General features: G+C 41.3%; 1 protein-coding gene across 19 annotated transcripts in view; it reads left to right on the top strand.

The window, feature by feature from the left end:
* KLF12 (KLF transcription factor 12) overlaps positions 1-21,372 on the top strand; it is a 251,879-nt gene that overhangs the window by 133,756 nt on the left and 96,751 nt on the right. The gene's annotated exons all lie outside the window — the stretch shown is intronic.

The raw sequence follows: 21,372 nt of genomic DNA, 5'->3' as shown, positions 1-21,372 counted from the left end.
GGTCTTGTAGCTGCCCAGGGCATTAGGGACCTGTGAGGCCAGGTCTGCAGGCCTCACGTTAATGCCCCTTCTTATATTAGTAGTGATCTTGGTAATTTAAGCAAGCAAAAAGCTATAACTTATAGTCCTTGGAGATCAGTTGAATTTAGTAGCTATTAGTGGAAAATAAAATCTGAGGTTTTTTGTGCTTGCAATCTACTTTATCAGAAATTGTTACTCCATAAGGTGAACTGATTCAGTACATCGAACTCAGCTGCAAACTGAATTTGGTCACAGGCACCCGTGCCATTTAGTAACCACAGAAGTGTTGTTTTAATCTTTTCATTTGTATTTTATGTATAGTAATAGTATGAAAACCAGAAATTGTATCAGGTTACATTGTGACTTCTGTCATACAAACTCAGATTAAGTATCTTAATTTTCAGTAGTTTTAATGATGCACTATAAAGTAAAAAAAAGCAATTCACATGTGCCCTACTCATTCTTTCTAATCTCTTGTGTATTGTTAATTTTGCTGTTCAAAAATATCTCTGTCATGAATACAAACAATAGACCTTACTCCATTTTATCAGTGTCATTCATTACTATGTAGATAGTTTCATTGTGTTGGTCACTTCAGTGTTTTCTGTTGAGAATAAAGTGAACCACCTCACTGGTTCCTGGCAATAAATATTCTTAATACCTGTGATTTTCTTGGTTACCTTAAAGATAATAATACCCTTCTTGGGAAAACCAAGCTGAAGTTAAAATTCAGTATTCTTGGCATCCTCTAAGTCTAGTGCTTTCCAAAGGCCTATAAATGGTGCCTCATTTAAAGACGACGACAAAAAGTCTTTCTGGAGCATCCTATAGCCAGCTCTGTTTTAGCTTGGTTGAGTAACATTGTGCTACTTCTACTTCCTACTGTGCTCTTTATATTTTTACTTTCTGACTACATTCTGACCATGCATACCTTTGGCCAAAGGTTAATCTGGACAAAACAAAGGGAGTATTTGCTGATGAAGGAAATGAGAATTTCTAAATGAGACTACCCCTTTTACTGAGGCACTTTGCTTCCGTTTTCACTGCTTGCCCATTTTGCAGCTTGGGGTCTACACTTAGGAAGTAGAAAGGGATAAGTATACAGCTCCCCACCTGAAATCTTGATTATTCCTTTGTATGTTGTAATTATGGCCAGAGTGGCCTTCTTCCATTATACACATGGGATAACAGAAAAATCTCGAGTGCTGTGTTTTCTTACCTTATCCCATTTCAGTGCATGCGTACGTAGGCTGGTGGTTGGACCTGGTTAATAAGGGGAAGCTTTCTCACTGGAAGTCCAGAGCCTAGAGGGCTGATCTCGTCCTCAGGCAGACAGCAGCTCTTCTCAGCCCAGGAGCTCTCTGGCCTCTCCTGGCTCTACCGGCTATAGCCAAAGATTAAACTCCTACAGCTCACTTGTCAACATTTACATTGTAGACATCCAGATACAGGAGTGGTGAATATTATCCCTACCTGCAACCTGTTTGTGGAACACCTTTGTAATGGCAAGTGTCAGGAGTTTTGTTAAAATGTTCGGAGTACACTCTCTTCAAATATTCATGAAGGCTACTTCAGTCTAACACACATTTTGTGGTTTTATTGTCACAATAAAAGCAGTTTGACATCTTTTTCCACCATCAGTAAATTTTCTGGATTTTATTCTGTGTAATGTATGTTGGTCCATTGGCTTCAGCTGTAGTGTTTTATCAAGTTTATTTGGCCCTTAAGTTAACTTAAAGTGAACTTAAAACCAGCTCTCAAAACTCACAGCAAGATTTCAAGAGGCATGTTGACCCATGAGTACCATAAGCAGAATAATATTTGATAACTAAGTGCCTCTCAAATTTCATAAGCTACTTATCTTTTAAGGAAGGAGTTTTCGCTAGATTAATTCATCAATAACAGTAACATATCAGAAATACTCTCTTATGACATTAAACAGATGATAAATTCTGAGTTTTAAGCTGTTGTTCTAGTTTGGGAGAATTTTTATTGCCTTATGTCCTTTTGTTTGAGGAAAGAAAGTTCATTGCTGTCTGTGGTTTTGACATCATCTTGCCCAGCAACATTCTCACTCTGTATATGTGTACACACGTGTACAGACTGTGTTTGGGAATTTAAAGCAAAAGACTTTCTTTTCCTAATTTTCTTTCTTAGATCTTCTGGTTATAACCTAGATGAACTAAATGGGTTAATTTATTAAAACTTCTCTCCTTTTCGTGTCACTTTTTGGATTTTTTTTCTTCTTCCTTAATTTTTACAGTGTTCTGTGTCATTACCAAAAATGTATGTGGAGAGAAAATGAGTGGCATACTTCTTACTATATATACACCAAGGATTTGGCCTTTCTGCCAGATCTGAAAGACTGAAGACACTATACAAAGGTGTCTGTTCCCCAGGAGGATTTGACTGCTTGTTTGAGACTAGCCAGACTAGTTCTTTTACTGGACAAAGCTCATCTGTAAGGGGAATACTGGAAAAAATGTCTCACATCATTCACAGCCTTTCAAGCAGGAGAGACCTATTGAACTCAACATGAACTTAACGATAGCTTTCCAAGAACCACCAGTTACCGTATTTGCTGTCTTCATTGTACACAACTGCTATTTTAAGTGCTGCATTATCATTGTAATACCTCTTTCTGTATCTTGAAAGAGTTACATAGTAAACTAATTTTCCAGAGATAACTGGCTAAGCCTCACAATGATAAACATATCCTTCTACAATAGTATTCTGTTACTTCAGGATGTAAGGAAGATGTGATTTGAAATGTCATGATTTTGGTGTGTAATCAATATTTCTAAGATCAACTGTACATATGCGTTAATATTATTCTGTATGTAGAAGTCTTTGGAGACAGGTAGGATGAAGGCAAAGCATGAATTAGGTTGTATGTACCTAAGGTTCCTTGATTTTTCAGATTTAGGTGCATCAAGGCCAGTATTTTGAAGCAGCATTGATGCCTGAAGCGGGGCACAGTCTGCAAATTCTGGCCTGAACAAATTTTCTTTCTCTTTTGAGATGTCGAGTATGAATAAATAACTTGAGATTTCTCTCAATAGATGCTCACATTCAGTCTTTTTTTATTTGGCAGCCAGCCAGCCCTACTATTTTAACTGTCGCCCTGCTGGAACATATTTTTAATAGCCAGAGTTGATCAGTTGGTAAACGGGCCTTGTCGGCCATTTGGAAAACTGTTCCCTAAGAAGAGGAGTCATTAGTTCATTCAGCAACAGCCCTGGCCACTCTAAGCAATGCCTGCATCCCATGGGACTTGCGTCTGGGCTGATCCACTGTCTAATGTTGTGCTGAACACATAATACATCATAAAACGAAATAAGCAAATTTTAGAGGATGATACATTTACATACAAAACAAAATTAGAATTTGGCAAACTTCCTTTAATCTACAAGTGTATCAACTTTGTTGTATTCCTCCACATAGCATAGTCACTGTAGTTAGTCTTTGGGCTAATACAGCTGGCTTTGCAAAGTCCAAGTGATGACCTTTCTGTTAATTTAATTTTAATAAAATTGCAATATCTGTGACAGTAAAATACAACTGTTATTTACCTTTCATATCAGAAGAATTCACTTTTTTAAAGGGAGGGAAGGGAAAAAAAACCCCAGTGATAAAACTTGCCATTACATTCCAGGAAAATAAAGCAATAAAGCTATCAGTTATATCCTACGCAGGCGCTAGATTAGTTAGTAGTTGAATATAAATTGCTGTCTAAGATGTAGGCTAATTTGGTTTGAAGTTAAAGATTCCTCAGAAATGCTTAGTGCACTTTAGGAATAGGCACTTCTATATCAAAGTTCTTGTTCCCATGTAATATGATGAAGTACCTCATCTGTCTGTGAAGACCACCTGGGTTTATATTAACTGTGAGTCATTCTATTAAAATCTTGTAATGGGATTATAAACAGACTTTTCACAGCACTGTTGTCATGTTAAATGATGTCTGTGTCAGCTAGTCACTTGGACACCTAGTCATACTCAAGTGTGAATCCAACTGTCCTTTTTTCCTGAATCTCTACACAGGAAAATAAATGGGCATTTAGGCTGATCTGTTCCTGAAGTGCAACATCAATAGGGATTTCAGTACCAGAATTCAAAACTGAAATCTTGAAATCTTCTGATTGACCACAAAAATTTGGAGGATTGTGATATTTTTCTTTTTTTTTTCCTCTTTTTTTTTTTTTTAAAAAAAATTACATTTCTTAGGGCCTAAAATCTTGTTTATATGTATGTGGTCCTTTTAAAAGGCAGAGCAGTTCAGTGACATGTGCATCTAATTAGGGCTAGGAAGAGAGGTGATCCGTAGATCTCCTGTTGAAGATATCTAACCTTGTGGTTGAGATGTTAAAACTTTTACTGCTCTGACTCAGATTCTGCATCCCAGAGTCCTGAGAGAATTGGCTGATGTAGTTGCCAAGCCTCCGTGATATTTGAAAAGTCATGGTAGTCAGGTGAAGTCCCTGGGGACTGGAAAAAGGGAAACATTGCACCCAATTTTAAAAAGGGTAAAAAGGAGGACCCTGGGAACTACTGACCTGTCAGCCTCACCTCTGTGCTGGGGAATATCATGGAACAGATCCTCCTAGAATCTATGCTAAGGCACACGGAGGACAGGGAGGTGATTCAAGGCAGCCAGCATGGCTTCACCGAGGGCAAGTCCTGCCTGACCAACCTAGTGGCCTTCTATGATGGAGTGACTACATCAGTGGACAAGGGAAGAGCTATGGATATCATCTATCTGGCCTTCTGTAAGGCCTTTGACATGGTCCCTCACAGCATCCTTCTCTAAATTGGAGAGAGATGGATTTGATGAATGGACTGTTTGGTGGATGAGGGATTGGTTGGATGGTGACATCCAGGGGGTAGTGGTCAACAATGTCGTGATGGAGATCAGCAACAAGTGGTGTCTCTCAGGAGTCTGTTCTGGGACAAGTACTATCTTCATCAATGACATAAACAGTGGGATCGAGTGCACCGTCAGCAAGTTTGCAGATGACACCAAGCTGAGCAGTGCAGTTGACATGCCAGAAAAATGCCGTCTAGAGGGACCTGGACAAGCTTGAGAAGTGGGCCTGTGAGAACCTCATGAGGTTCAACAAGGCCAAGTGCAAGGTCCTGCACCTGGGTCAGGGCAATCCCCGATATCAGTACAGGCTGTGGGATGAAGGGATTGAGAGCAGCCCTGCAGAGAAGGACTTGGGGGTACTGGTGGATGAAAAGCTGGATGTGAGCCAGCAATGTGCACTTGTAGCCCAGAAAGCCAACTGTATCCTGGGCTGCATCAAAAGCAGTGTGGCCAGCAGGTCGAGGGAGGTGATTCTGCCCCTCAACTCCACTCTGGTCAGACTCCACCTGGACTACTGTGTCCAGCTCTGGAGCCCTCAGAGCAAGAAGGACATGGACCTGTTGGAGCGGGTCCAGAGGAGGACCACAAAGATGATCCGAGGGCTGGAGCACCTCTCTTGTGAGGACAGGCTGAGAGAGTTGAGGTTGTTCAGCCTGGAGAAGAGAAGACTGTGGGAAGACCTTATTGCAGCCTTTCAATACTTGAAGGGGGCTTCTAAGAAAGATGGGGACAGACTTTCTAATAGGGCCTGTTGCAATAGGACAAGGGGTAATGTTTTTTAACTAAAAAAGAGGGTAGATTTAGAGTAGATAGTAGGAAGAATTTTTTACAATGAGGGTGGTGAAACATGGGTACAGGTTGCCCAGAGAGGTGGTAGATGGCCCATCCCTGGAAACATTGCAGGTCAGGTTGGATGGGGCTCGGAGCAACCTGATCTAGTTGAAGGTGTCCCTGCTCATTGCAGGGGGTTTGGACTAGATGACCTCTAAAGCTCCCTTCCAACCTAAATCGTTCCATGATTCTATGATTCTTTGCTGGTGCGGCAGTCACTATGAAGGTTGTTGCTTGGGAAGTACACACAAGCTCTTTGTCATGCCTAACATACCTATAAAGATGAGCAGTGTCTGGCAAACTTGGCCCTGTGTAATGGATTGCAAATCATTGACTTGACAAGGTATTGAAACAGCAAGGAGATTATTGCAAAAGGGTGTTATATATGCCATCAGAGAGCGATTTTCATTTATACCGTCACCGGTATCTAAAATACCTTCTGGTGGGTGAAGGAGGTGTTGGCTCTTTACCAAACTGAGAAGGATAATCTCTGCTGTGAGAAGACTGTAGAGAGGACATTTAGAGCAGGTCCAGAGGAGGGCCATGAAAATGGTCTGAGTGCTGGAGCACCAATCCTATGAGGAAAGGCTGAGAGTGTTGGGGTTGTTCAGCCTGCACAAGAGAAGGCTCTGGGGAGACCTTATTGCAGCCTTTCAATGCTTAAAGGGGGCTTATAAGAAAGACGGAGAGAGACTATTTACCAATGTCTGTAATGCCAGGAGAAGGGGCAGTGGTTTTAAACTGAGAGAGATTAGGTTTAGAGTGGACATAAAGTTCTTTACGATGAGGGTGGCAAGACAGTGTAACAGAGAAGTTGTAGATGCCCCATCACTGTAAGTGTTTGAGGCCAGGTTGGACGCGGCTTTGAGCAACCTGATCTAGTGGAATGTGTCTTTGCCCATAGCAGGGGGTTTGGACTGGATGATCTTTGAAGGTCCCTTCCAGCCCAAACCATTCTGTGACACATTCATGTCTACACGTGAAGGTTGTTAGAGGTGAAATGGAGCAAATGGAGCAATGGTGGGTGTGCTGACATTCAGATTCTGAGCTGATCAGAGCAATTACACTGTGACTGCCCCAGGTTGCACCACAGAAGAAACATGGTCCTATCTGCTCAGGTGTTGCTCTGTGTCAGAAACTGTCTTCTGTATTACCTGAATGCAGAAGTCTTGAATTACTGAAGCAAACTTGTGAGATGCCAAGCCCTTTATGAAGCAGCTGCACTTCACAGCTTTTAGTTTTCTCGTGTTAGATTTTCATGGCTGTAACATGCAATTATGTATGTATTAAAGCTAGAGATACTCTTTTTAATTCCGTGGGAAAAAAACCCCTAAATCTAAGTGTGAATTCTCCTATTTAATTTGTAATGTATTAAGAGTTGTCAGTACTAATTAGCGCTGTAAAATAGCTTAAACATAAGACCCACGTGTCAACAAGAGTAATAGTGTCTGTGTCTCAGGAGAAGCAGGAACTTGAGTATGTCTACTCAGCAATGTATTTGGTGTGCTCATCTTCATTTGGTTTTGCACAGTAACAATGGTTAGTGGAAAAACAAACCAATTCAATTTCTACTTCTTTTAAGGTTACCTCATGCACCCCTCCCAAAGTAAATTAGCGTGCACGTTTTGCATGAAACTCAAGTCTTCCTTCTGAGTCAGAGCAGCAAAGCAGCGCATGTGCAGGGATCAACTCTTACATATTAATAGTGCTCCTTGAACAGTAAGTCTTCTGCAAATGCTCACTGTCTTTGGATCCTTCACACGTTGGCTGTTGAGTAGGGAGAATCCATGTGTCTGTGTATGCATGTAAAATCACAGAATCCCAGGTAGGAAGGGACCTCAGGGATCATCTAGTCCAACCTTTCTAGGAAGAGCAGAGTCTAAACAAGGTGGCCCAGCACCCTGTCCAGACGAATCTTGAAAGTGTCCGATGTGGCCGAGTCAACCACTTCCCTGGGGAGATTATTCCAATGGCTGATGGTTCTCACTGTGAAAAATTTCCCTCTGCTGTCCAATCAGAATCTCCCCAAGAGCAACTTGTCTCCATTCCCCTTTGTCCTCTCCATGTGACCCCTTGTAAAAAGGGAGTCTCCATCTTCTTTGTAGCTACCCCTTAAGTACTGGTACATGGTGATGAGATCCCCTCTGAGCCTCCTTTTCTCAAGGCTGAACAATCCCAGTTCTCCCAGCCTGTCCTCGTATGGCAGCTTCCCAGTCCTTTGATCATCTTGGTGGCCCTTCTCTGGACCCCTTCCAGCCTGTCCACATCCTTTTTGTAGAGGGGGGACCAGAACTGTACACAGTACTCCAGGTGTGGCCTGACAAGCACTGAGTAGAGTGGGACGACGACTTCTTTCTCTCTGCTGGTGATGCCCTTTTTGATGCAACCCAGCATCCTGTTGGCCTTGGCCACAGCGGCACACTCTTCGCTCATGTTGAGCTTCCTGTCCACCAGGACGCCCAGGTCCCTTTCCACAGAGCTGCTCTCCAGCCAGGTGGCTCCCAGTCTGTGCTGCACTCCTGGATTATGTTTTCCCACGTGCAAGACCTTACGCTTGTCCTTGTGGAACTTCATAAGGTTCTTGCTGGCCCACTCTTCCAGCCTGTCCAGATCCTCCTGCAGAGCAGATCTCAGGTGATGGAGTCAAGGAGTTGAGGACCTTCTTTTTTTGACCATGACAATAAATTTGGTTCAAATGTGGAGAGTGATTTCAATGATGTGGCAAAACATCAGCTCCATAGCCAATACCAGGTGTTGCATCCTGCTGAATCTAACATGGATATGTGTGACAGTGCTTACCCAAGCATCACTGTTGTGATGTTACACTACATTACACAGTGGGCAGTGTGTTTATTTCTGCATTAAATATGAAATAAAGCATTACAGAACCTTTTTACCAGCACGAAGCAAAGCATGAACTTTTTTCTTCTGCCTCCCATGCTTGCAGGAGGTGCTTGTGTGTGTCTTTTGCTGGGGTTTTTGTACGTAGGCAATTGCACAGTTGCAAGTATCATCACCTTGTGCCTCTGAGGTGTGCCGGTGTACCGCAGCTGCTGCCAGTGCCTCTTCATGAGGGTGCCAGAGTCTGTCCCCCAGTTCTTTGCCGTCTCCTGTGCACCAGGAGGTCCTGGTGTGGACCAGGATATGCCTGGGCATCCGAACTGAGTCCAAAACATTTGGCTTAGTGAAAGAGCCAAGGGTAAACTTTGTACAAAATGTTGTTTTGCTAACAAAGCACAGGGGTGGGGAGGAGGCAGGGAAAGGGGATTTAGGTCAACCAAATACTTTTGGGAATTGATTTCAAATTTACTAGCTTGTTATAATCAGTAAAGAAATAACAAAAAGATCAGAAAATAACTGATGTGTGTTCTTTGACTGCCTAAATATTAAGTGGGTCAATGTGCATCATTAATGATGGTTCGTTTCAATATTTACACCCCTCCCCTTTATTTTTTTTTTAAACAGAAACTTCTAAAGAGCTTGGAAATAAAATAAAATAAAACTTTTCATTCTGTTGAAAAATAATTCATGGACCAAAATAAAAAAAAAAAAAGGTTATTTTCCCTTTTTCCATTTCTTCCACTTTCTCTAGACAAGCTGGAAAAAGAGTTTGTGCCTTGTTGCCCCTGTGACCATGGGGAGCATATAAGAAGTTTCCATTAAATTAAAATATGTATCTCTAAAGGGGACTCAAGAGAATAGTTTTACCTACAGTTTAGCTTCAGGTGTCTGATCTGGTATTTTATATGTATTACTTGTTGTCAAAACCCAACAATTTTGTTTATACCAGAATTCAATTTTAGGAACTGTCATATTCCAAAGTTGATATAAGCTTAGCAAATGAAAAGTTATTAAGCTGCTGTTATGAGCACCTACTTTGAAAATGGATGCTTCCTTGGTTTAAAAACAATTAGGCCTTTGGAACAAACTTAGAGAGATGTCATCCATAACTAATAATACAGTCATCATATTAGCTTTGTATTACTCTGCTCTGAGAAAAACACTGAAATACCCGGTTTCTTCTGCTGTGTAATAAAAATCATGGTGATATTGTTAGCTATTAAAAAACGAATCCGTTTGAGTTTCTTTTAGTTCAGTCGCTGAGATATATATTGCTTTTAAGATCAAAGGTATAAAGAAACAAGAATATGAGTGTGTACAATTGTCTCAAATTTCAGATGTGATAGTTTCAAATAATGAGAGTTGTAGATATACACTGCAGGCTTTACTTTAGAGCATGAAAATTACTGTGAATAACAACAGATTTTGTTCTAGACTATTTGTATTCAGTATCCTTAAAAATCAGAAAGAATAAAATAATATAAATAGGGCTTCGTGGTTAGAATGCATTTATTTTTTTATTGAGTATTATAATGTTTTACCTCTAATAGTTGTAACTCTAAGCTTTGGTATTGTAGGACTGAAAAGGCTCTTGAGATTCTTCCTCTACGTCTTCCCTTCTGTAAAGTGGAGGTAGTCTCTGTTATCCCCATCTAAGGGGATTTCTGAAGACTAATCAGTTTGAAATTATCAGTAACTGGTTATTATTGCCTTAGGGTAAGAACTGAAGCAAGGAATTCTTCGCAGTCAGCTCCAGAGTGTTGCGTTAAATGGTCTGTACCTGAGTGTTCGTTTGCTGGTCCATGTATGGTGTCAATAGCTTGTCGGTCTCATAATCCATATCCTATCTTATTTAGCCTTTAACTGTAATTTTTATAATTTATATAAAGAGTCAGAAAAGGTACACAGAGGCAGTTAGGTTTTTATTCTTGGTCTTTTCTTCTTTAACAGTAAGTAATGTGACATACCAGGTCAGTCAATTGAATAAAAATCTGTTCCAGAGGCATTAAAAATTAATTTTCCAAATATACATATTCATAGTTTATATAAGAGCGCATTCACTTTTGGGGGAAAAAGTCAAAAATATCCATCCCAATCCTCCCTTTGCAAAAGCTATGTGAAAAGAACATTAGTGACCCTGAAAGATGAAGCAATCTGCCTCTGGGCAGTGTTAGGAAGAGGGCTGTCTGCACTAACTTTGATCAGACCCCGTAGCGGGCAGTTACTGCAATATGCACCTCTTGTCTTCATTTTTTGTGGTGTGGTGGAGGGACGGGATGTTTCACCAGCGGGTTTCAGGGATATCTGCTGACAGCAGAGGAATGGTGAACCTCAGTGGCTTTGGGTCCTCTGCCAGGCACTGGCAGGGCATTTTGCTTCACTTGGCACAAAGCCGTTAGTCTGGTCACTCCAAGCTTGACCCTTCTCCTCCTCTGGGGTGGGACGCTTTTCCTTGCATCCAGCCAAGCCCTGTGGCCTTCCCAGCCAGCCCCACCACCCAGGGATATGGGAACTATTTCCTTCCCACCCTCATCTTCATCTCATAGTCCTCCCATTTCCATCTGAGGTGACATTTGGTGACCTAATGGCTTGCTTAGGATTTAAAATGCCTAATTTCCTTAATTCGCTGACTCACCTCGCATGACCCTTTGGAGCCTGGGTCTCCCTGCTGACAGCATCCCAGCCTTCCCAGCCAGGACTCACTATCAGTTTCCTCTCTCAGACAGCACCAGACCCAATCTCTGCATTTTGTCTGCCTCTGTAGGGCTTTTTTCTGGCCAGTGTTATTCGTCTCCTCCCAAATACGGCTCTTTTTCCTTCTTCAAGGTCAGCTGATGTCCTCCTCGGTGCTGCCCGGTCCCAGAGGAAGGGCAGCAGCAGGAAGCAGGCAGAGGACTTCAGGGGGTTAGAGGTGAGCTCGTCGTGTCCTGTTCAACCAGCCTGGGGTAGAGCCACCTGCGCTCAGAGGATGGGAGGTTTTGTCTATAGAAATTCAGGCAATCGACTTGCAGTGCCAGCAAACAGTACCGGCCACGTTTGTTTTACTGCGACGGATGGCTAGTTGTGGGGTAGGTGTCCTGCAAGTCTGTTCAAGGAACAGACGCTGGAAAGTGCTATTTTTTAGTTAAAAATTACTTAGACTTTTTCTCTGCAAAGGGAACTTTTTTTTCTCCCGCCAAACCATTGAAAGGATTAATTTCAGTTGGACCTAACTATAGTTAGTTCTACTCAATGTATTTATTTTAGTAAAGAACAGTGTGTTGAAACTAAGATGCAATTTCAGTTGAGAGATCAGAAGAACAAAACAAACTTAAACTTTGGCTTGAAGAACAGTAAACAGAAGACGGAGGTTCATTTAGGAAAATTAATCGTTCTGGTGGAAATTAAGATGAACAAAGACAAGTAGAGACAGAGAGGAACCCAGCTGCAGTGTATGGATAACCTTCATACCTCAGAGGACATGTGAGGAAGACCGAGAAATGAGGAATAATCGAAAAGAACTAACTGCCTGCTCTTTTATGCCTTTTTCACTCTTGCAGTATCTGGCACTGCTTGCCCAAGGAGGAACGACTTCAAATTGCAAGATCAGTTTGGGAGTGCTGAGCTCCAGGGCTGGTGGGGATATGGCTGAGTTTTGCCTGGAGCTAAGCAACAGCTTGTAGGTGGTTAAAAGGTAGAAGTAAGAGTCTGATGCATTTTTTGTCAGAGTCATTTTATTGCTAATATATTTATGAATATTCTGTGATGATGTGCAGAGTAAGAAAGTATTTACCAAATCTTTGCATCAGAATTTTGACTTGTGGGATCTTCAGCAAGCTGTTGGCTACAGATTATTCTTCAGGCTTTCATTGTTTGTCAGTGCAAGGTGGTTTGTGTGGAAACCCTGAATGCTTCCGTGTTAGATAAAAATCTTAGAACATAATTTGAATATTTTCAACTAGGAATGGAAATGCTGCTGAGCACGTTTTTTAAAAAATTACTTTCACTAAGCCTTGCTAGTTTGGTGAACCTCTCTATCGGCAAACCCGCTTGGTAGGTACTTGCGGAAAGTTCCTGATGTATTCCGTCTTAGGCTAAGTAACTAGTCTAGATTGATGAAACCGAATTAATTTAAAAATCCCAATGTATGTCTAGTACAATTTTTCATATTATTTTCTAATGTAAATATCAAGGACTCAAATTTATTGACTCAAGTAATCTTATTTAACTCATAGTACTCTTTGATGCATAGTTTTTGGATAAGCTAAATGGAAAAATGCTGATTTAAAATTGGACTAGAGAAAATGAAGAGCTAAGGGGAGACCTTATCACTCTCTACAACTGCCTGAAAGGAGATTGTAGCGAGGTGGGTGTTGGTCTCTTCTCCCTAGTAACAAGCAATAGGACAAGAGGAAATGGCCTCACGCTGCACCAGAGGAGGTTCAGATTGGATATTAGGAAAAATTTTGTCACCAAAAGGCTTGTCAAGCATTGGAACAGGCTGCCCAGGGAAGTGGTTGAGTTGCCATCCCTGGAGGTGTTTAAAAGACATGTAGATGTGGTGCTTAGGGACATGGTTTAGTGATGGAGTTGGCAGTGCTAGGTTAACAGTTGGACTCAATGATCTTAAAGGTGTTTTCCAACCTAAATGATTCTATAATTCTGTGAAATTAAAAGAAGAATTACACCCAAAACATGAGAGAAAAACTTAAGAGGAGAGCTACTAAGTGGGTACGTTAAATTCTTCCTGTCTGGGATTTTATAAACATTTTTTTAAATCCCAAGACTAATGGAGGCAATAAGATATTTTTTCATGGTATTTTACCTTCCCTTAACAGTTATTTAGGGATCTGCCATTTGTTCAGAAGTTACTTTTAAATCTAAAATGGATTAGTACAAGGAATACAAATATATTATCATTATTCTTTATATGCTTAAGCAAGTATTATTGCAAGCAACATTTTTATAATACCATTGTTCCACATCTTTGTTAGACTAATTTCTCTTGAAGAGTAGCGTCATAACGCTGGGCATAAATCAGTTCATTTCAACAGATTCTTCCTTTGATAGGGCATTCTAGTAACACTGCTCAAATATAAGTAGTACATCTATGCTGAACGTCCAGTTATCTGAATGTGAATGATTTAGGGATCAAGAGGGTCGGTTTTGTTGCTTTTCAAAATAATCACGGCAGGCCCAAGTAGAGATTGAGATACTGAGAATTTGGCCTAGTGTTCCAGAAATGTATAATTTTTGCATTTCACGTACCAGATATTATGGGGGCTGATTAGTTTATTGGGCTCTAGAAATCTGTAATCACTTGTTCTTCTGTGCCATTGGAGAAACCCTTTGGTGACCATGTCAGTTTTGGGACAGGAGAGTTAAATGCCAAATGACCTTAATGCTTACTCTGTATTTGCAAATGTATTATTTAAAAAAAGTCATTTCACACTAGATGTATTTGCATTCATTGTTAAACATGTTTAAAAACTAATGCTGTTTGCACAGGAATCTGCTTTCATCTTGAAGCACATTTCCCCACTTCTAGTTTGAGCTGTTACTAAACGTTGCAGCACATGGTACTTTTTTATTGTTGAAGTAGTTGTGGAATAACACCATAGTGTGACTGTTCAGGAAAAGTTAAAAGATAATTTTTAGAGCCTTGGAGCTTGAATTTTGCTTGTCTATGTATGAATGGTTGGTTTAAATTTGGTCTCCCCAGCTCTTCGTTAATTCTGTTTTATTTGGGGGCAGCTTCTGTAAGTTCTACACGTTTAGCAATGCTGCTAACAAAGGCTACCTGTGCCTCATAGCATGTGCTGAGTTTCTTTTGTCTCTTCAGACCTACAAAGAGAATAGAAGTTTTATTTTTAGGCCCTGAGGGTTGGAAACATCCACTTTGAAATCAAGCATCCAAGTGTTACGCAGAGATAATGATACATTAATTGAATCACAAGTGCTTTAAAGTGGGTTTCACTCAGTCTCTCCTGTTGAATCGATTCCAATTTGTTTAAATGCATTTTCATTGAACCTCTTTTTATTTTAATAATCCCTGGGCTCTACCCTCTGTCTTTGTTGGTCCCAACTGGTGCTTTTTAGAAAAGCTTCAGTGGGAGTTGTTGTAAGTCTTACCCAAGCATACTGTTTCTTGAGGGTCTCTCTTCTTCCTTTGGAACACAAATTTAACCTTGACCCCGAGGAACCATTTCTTGAAAACTGATAGTAAGCCACGTTTTAATTTATGCTTCCAGAAAAAAAGGAGAAAGATCCAGCTGTCTTTTGCTTTCTTCTTCAGTGTGACCTCCTGCATTCGTCCAAGGAATCCAAGCTGAGCAGTTCTGTCAGCCTGGGAAAGCCTGCGGCAGCAGCCTCAACCAAAAAGGCACAAATGCCTCTTCACTTGGTGCTTTTGCATTTGAAAACAATTTTTAAAGTATTTTGCTCAGTTTTAGTTCTCAACTATCTACATGTTCACCCTTTGGATTTTATATAGCCGTCTGTTGCTGCTGTACTGGGGTACCCTCACAGACAGATTAAGAGTGATAGCTGCATCTCAAAGTGAGCGTAGTTGAGTCTCAGATGTCTCTTCAGGGTGACGGGAGTGTTTCAACTAGAGGTTGTTTAGTTCATGTTTTTTGCAGGTTGTATTACTTCTCCCTTTTCTTAGAGTATTTTGTTCGCTTTCGTTAAAGTGGCAATTTTTGGGCAGAAGCATGTTAGTATTGCAAATGTAAGTTCTCATGACGGGAAGGTGTTTTCAAAGACATCTCTTCCCATAATTTTAAAGAGAGTTCACTCCTAGATCAGTGATAAGCAAGATAAACAAAAAGGGATTCGGAGTAAAGGGCTTGGTACTTGGGCCATAACTTCCAGGGCTCTTTGAAGCTGCTACTTACCCAAGCTAGCCCTGTGCCAACCTTTCATACTCTGTAAGTGCCTGGTTGGGGTGTGACAGGACAAAACTGATAGAGGCAAATATGCTTCATGGCAAGTACCTGCAGAATTGCCGTTTCAAGGGGATGAGCTTTCTACCCTTACCTACAGGACAGATTAGGAAAATATTCCATTTTAATTCTAAAAAACAAATCGCATACACAGATGAACACACCATATCCTAAACCAAATCCACCTGCATGCCCATCTAATGACATTAGAGTTGTAAGCACATCTGTCTGCTATGCAGAAGCAAAATTAGTTCTGCTAGAGCGAGTGCTTTTTGTCATTTCAAACCTAGTATGTGTTTCTTTTACAGTGAAGTGTTAGAAAATCTGTAACCTGCGGAATATTCCTGGTTTATTTAGATTTCACCCTTCAAGCACGATCAGAGCTGAAGGCTGCTCTGCCTTGGCGCAGTTCTCCCCTGCCTGCCCGGAAGACAGCATGCCTGCACCACCAAGCCTCAGCGTTTTGGTGTGGCAGTGGCAGCGGCATGGTTAAAATTGTGGGTAGCTTTTCAAAAAAAGTATGACTTTTCTCATCTCACTCTTCTTTTACTCTGAGAAAATAAAATCATCCTGCCTGAAATTTCTCCTGCCAGAGCAGAATGAGGTGTGGCAGCACAATGACAACCAAGGAGGGGGTTTGTGTGATTTGACTGAAGAGTTAAACATTTAGCAAGTTATTTTTTAACTTCCTGTCCTCAAAGCCAGCTTATTTTATAAATGCTAAATTTAGTCTGTTCGGTTTCCGTCATCAAGGACAGCTTTTTTGGTATGCTTTCTTACAAATTGTTTGACCTTGGGAGATTGCTGCCAGAAAGGAAGAACACTTTAAAAGCTGACAACTGATTGTTGGAGGTTTGTAAACTCCGCTGTGCGGGAGCAATAAAACTCCACAAAGGCATAAAGACTCACTGAAGCTTAGTACCCTGTGAAGTTGATGAACTGCAAGGCGTCAGGATGAGTTGCTGAAAACAAAATGATCATTGCTTTTTCACTGGTTTTAACTTCAGCTGTGTGGAAACTATGAGTCTGTCAGGGCTTTGCTACGATGGGAGGCAGTGCTGGTACACAGAGAAGATTGCCATGAGCAGAGTAAGAGAGTGGAAGGGGGCTGTTGCAAAATTTACCCTGAAGTAAGTTAGGAGGTGGAGTTCAGGGGGCTGGAAGGACGATGAAGTAGAACTGTGCAGGAAAGGATGACCATCCAGCAGATAACACGTTATCAGCCATAATTTCACCATGCTTCACTCAGGGTCTTGTGGCTGGTTGTGTGGCTGGCTGGTTGTTTTTCCATAACAGTCAGGGAAACAGGCAGTAAGGAATGCTTTTTTACACAGCCAAAAAAAGCTTTGTGAATAGGGAAATCACATGTTATGTTCCTGGCGGTGTTTATTAATGGCAAGCTAATGAAACAAAGCACTGCAGAGAATATTGGTGTATGGCTTTAAAGGGCAGGCACAAAAAGCATGAGCCAAGAGCACTGGCTAGTAGAGGCTGCAGCTTTATTAAAAAGCCGTTTCTAGCAGGGAGCCATCCTAACCTACCCTCCAGTTCTGTTTTAGTCTGTATTTGAGTGGATGGTGAACAGCATAAGGATGTGATGGCAGTGTTGCAGAGAGAGGCATTGCTGAGATTTGCCTCCTAGTCCGAGCTGGAGGCAGGGCTGAAGCTGTCCCTCTCCTTTGTGCCAGTGGGCAGGAGCAGTGAGATGAGGGAAGCCTCATGGAGCTGTACCCCCTCATGTTGTACTCTCGCGGTCTGGGCTGACGCCCAAGGCAGCCCACAGGGTTACAGGGACCTCAGGCTGAACCCTTCCTAACCCACCAAACTCTCTGGAAGCTGCCAAATTCCCAATAGAATTTAGACCCCTAAAACCAAAACAAAGTTTGCAAAACCAACACAGACGCTTTTGGGGTGCCAGATGAGGAAAACCTGTTCCAGACACCCAAACTAGCAATCAGTTGAGCCCACACCACCACAAGAAGCCCAGTTTACTAGATGAGGATGGAAAGGCAGGAGGAGTGGAGAGACAGGAGAAAAAACACGCAACCATTTGTTTTTCGTCCAATTCACTTTATAAGCTGACAAAATGGCTGGAAGCATACCCTTGAATATCCCAGCCATAGTGTTGTGATCCTCTCAATTAGAAAAGATGTGGTTCCATTAAATAAAACTAACGGCAACACTCATCATCTAGGGAAATGAGCAGTTAATTCTTGGTTGATGACATTACAGGGAGATGCTAAGAAATAGTGTTCTGAGAATGTACCCATCCTTTTTGGCTTCATTGCTACTCTTGATCACATAGTTCCTAATTCTGGAGTAGTCATCATTGTTGGGAAAGGTTTGCATATACTATCCATTTTCAGAAAATAACGATAATTTAATGTTCAAAGTTTTGATTCAAATACAGTTCAAATAGAGCTTTGGCAGCTTAGGTAAAATCTAAGATCATGGAGAAACATCTATACCACTTGTAGGTCACTGTAAGGGAGCATGAGTTGTTGGGGTAGACCTTTTTGTTCACCACCAGCAGCACAAAATACAACATTTGTTTACAATTTTTATCTTAAGCACGGGACATACAAACCTGTTTTGATAAGGATCCTGTTCTCTTGTAACATTGACTGACAACAGTCACAGCCTGAATTTACCAAAGAAAGGGCATTCTTAATCTTAGGGTTTTGGCAGGGAAAGGAGGTCATGGAAGGGCATACCAGTTTGCACCCTGTTTGGAGAAATCCATGAAGGAATTGTAAAGGTTTCAAGTTTAGTTCCACTACTGAAGGCTGAAATAATAATATAAACAGTATTACTGTAGTACATAGAGACTGCATGACCCCTCCAGCAGCTCTGGACAAGAAGAGGGTACCTACCAAAAGGTAGGTGCAATATACGGGATGTACAGTACAAAAGTAAATGCAGAAGAGCTATTAAAGGAGAAAGTGATTTGTATAATAGACTGCAGTCACATGATACTTCTTTTCCTTTTTTTTTTTTAATTCCCAAAAGACTAGGTGAATTACTGTAGTAAACCAATGGCCTGTTCTTAGCACAAACTAGAAAAATCTGTAAGTCATGACCTGTGCTTTGTCTCAAAGACAATTGACTCAATCCGTGGAACAAGTACTTTGTGTGACATCAGTTACCTAAGGGTTTGGGGTTCTTCCTTACTCTTCCTTTAAGGGGCCTGATGCTGTTTGCTGCAAAGGCAGGTGGGAGTTTGGGGCAGACTGCACTCATTTTGGTGATGGGACTGCTTTCGAGGTCCATGTGGATCCCTTGCGTCCAGCTTCAGGAGTGTCCCAGAAGTCAGAAGACTCCTGGGAGCAGTCTGACGTGCATATGCTGGTTAGACCAAGTCCCCAGTCCCCTCAGAGCACTGCAGGGTGCTCTGAAGAGCAACAGAGGACAGCAACAGCAGGGAAATCCATCCTTCAGATCACAAAGTGACAAGTCAGTGCTGCTAAGGCAGGCAGCATTAAGTCAACCTGAAACCTGCCCCTGGCACCCAGGGGAAGCCTGGAAGTACGTCAACATGTAGGTTTTTCTCCGTGGCACATTTATCTGTCCTGTGGATGGGGCTGGTGGTTCATCCTGCTTCTAGATGACCCCTGCCCAGCCATGTGCACAAGGGGATCCCTCATCTCCCTTGTACTTGAGTTGATCCCCTTTATCCCCCTTCTCTCAAACATTTAAGATAGAAGAGGTTGTCTTTGGCCTGATGAAGATTTGGGTGTAGCAGTGCAGGGTGTCCCTCTCTGCCTTGCCTTCACTCTACCACCAGTCTGTTTAGTTCAGCAGAACCAGTTTGCCCATTGCATATATAAGACTTGTCAAGGTTTTACAAATTAACTGCTTGTGCCACATTTATGGTTTTGTCTCTATCATGGCACATATGGTATGCCTAGTGCAGAATTGCATTACTGACAATAGCCTGGATAAGGTGTTTCAGAGGAAGTTACGGAATTATCACTGGGCAAGTTACAGGAGGTTTTGCCGCCTTGAAGAACAGGTTTTCGTAACCTTTTCACTCATGGCTGGTTATGCACTTTGAAAAGTGACCTGTTCTTCACTCTGTGTTCTTTTTTAGCAGGAGAACTTCCCACTGTCTTTATAAAGGGATTTTTTCTTTTGTTATTAGTATTAAAGCAGAACAGCAGGGTCTAGGGGCAGGATGAATGGGGGTCCCTTTGTTTTAAGTTGATTTGTGTATGAATAGAGGAAGAGGCTCACTGTTCCAGAGAAGGTCTTGCTTTCAAAAGGGGGAAAATACCAGATTGAAGAACCAGTCTAAATCAGCTGAATAGGTGGGATCTACTACAACATCTCATCTTTCAGCATGCCAGGGATAATATCCACTTAGGCTGTTATTATTACAATTTTAATACTAGTGTTTCTATTTCCCTTTTGCAATAGAACTCCATTCTGTGATGGAATTTGGCTCCTACTCAAAACCAGGAGGGTTCTCCATGAAAATATTTAACATAGTTGATTATAAAAATCCCAAAGTGAATTCATAGCATGCTTGATTGTTAGCTTATTTAGAGTAGATGAACGAAAATATTTTTGGCCTAAATATTTCTGACTGAATATTTTTGGATACTTAGTAAATACTATAATCTAGAGATTGAGAGAATGCATTTAGAGCTGCTTAGGTACCATAAAAAGATGGCTTGTTAGATCTGTATATGGACTAATTGCTTTGGGTCAACTGAGTTGTGAAGTAGCTTGGTAAATGGGTTTTTCTGAGGTAGGTTTTCCATACTACAGCACGTAACAGCGTGTGTGTGCGCCTGTAAAGAAGCTCTGCTGCAGCGCAGTGCCCTGGAGATACTTAGCTGGGGAGATGAGAGCTGTGCTTTGTCTTACTACCATGTTATAGATGGGCATTTCCTTCCTTGCTCTGCCTGTTGAAAATTACTTGAAAAAACATTTTTAAAGAGTAGTTATTAATGATGTTCTGTCAAAAAGGAAAGATATATCAAATGAGCTTCTCCAGGGATCTATCTTTGGCCTAGCATTATTCAAAAATTCTATTAACCTCTTTGATGATGGAAATAAGGAATAAAACTATAAAAATAGCAGAAGGCAACAGTCTAGAATAAATTTAGAGCAACCACCTTTGAAAGAGTTGGTCTAAAGCATAAGATGATTTTGCAAAGTTAGGAAAATTGTTCTTAATTGGTATGGAAAAACAAACACACAAAAAAATTATTTATCTAACGTGCTAATTCAGAATAACCAATTGCTGTAGCCGTTGCTGCCTGTAACAGGGCAACCATACAAACGTGGGGCTCTGTACTGACCTGTAAGCTCATTATCAGTAACCACGCAGAATACAAAAAGTCGAACTTTGAACCGAAGGACTGTGTTTAGCGTAAGGCACCGCCTTCTGGAAAGTGATGTGGACAAAGCTACAAAGACGGCTGCAGTGAGCAAACGGGTGCTAAGGCTTGTTCTTTTAAAGGTGACTTATGACAGAAAGAAGCAGCAAGGTCTGCCTAGTCTAGAAGAAAGTAGACAAGTAAGGGGAAATGGCAGTCTTCAAGCATGCAGAAAGTTGTTTGAAAAATGGTGGTGACCAGTTTTTCTTCACGTCTGTTGGAGATGACACGAGAGAGTAACACTGTAGCTTATAGTTAGATGTTGGGAAGAAGTGTCCTGTGAATATAAATAGTGGCTACCTGTGGAGATACTAAATTTTTGTCACTGATGACTGCGTGGTGCAAAGAAACAGGGTGATCTTGTACAGTAATCCTGCCGCCTTCTAAGAAATGGGAGTAGAACTTTTTTTCAATACTCCATTCAAACTGAACATGTCTGTGCTTTCTAGCATGATTTGTCCTTTAAAATTATGAGCTGACACAAGAAAGGGAAACAAATCTTGTG

The sequence above is a fragment of the Phalacrocorax aristotelis genome, chromosome 1 (genome assembly GCF_949628215.1).
Source record: "Phalacrocorax aristotelis chromosome 1, bGulAri2.1, whole genome shotgun sequence".
In the NCBI taxonomy this organism is placed as follows: Eukaryota; Metazoa; Chordata; class Aves; order Suliformes; family Phalacrocoracidae; genus Phalacrocorax; species Phalacrocorax aristotelis.
Note: the sequence above shows the minus strand (reverse complement) of the source record. Positions and strands in the feature narration are given on the sequence as shown.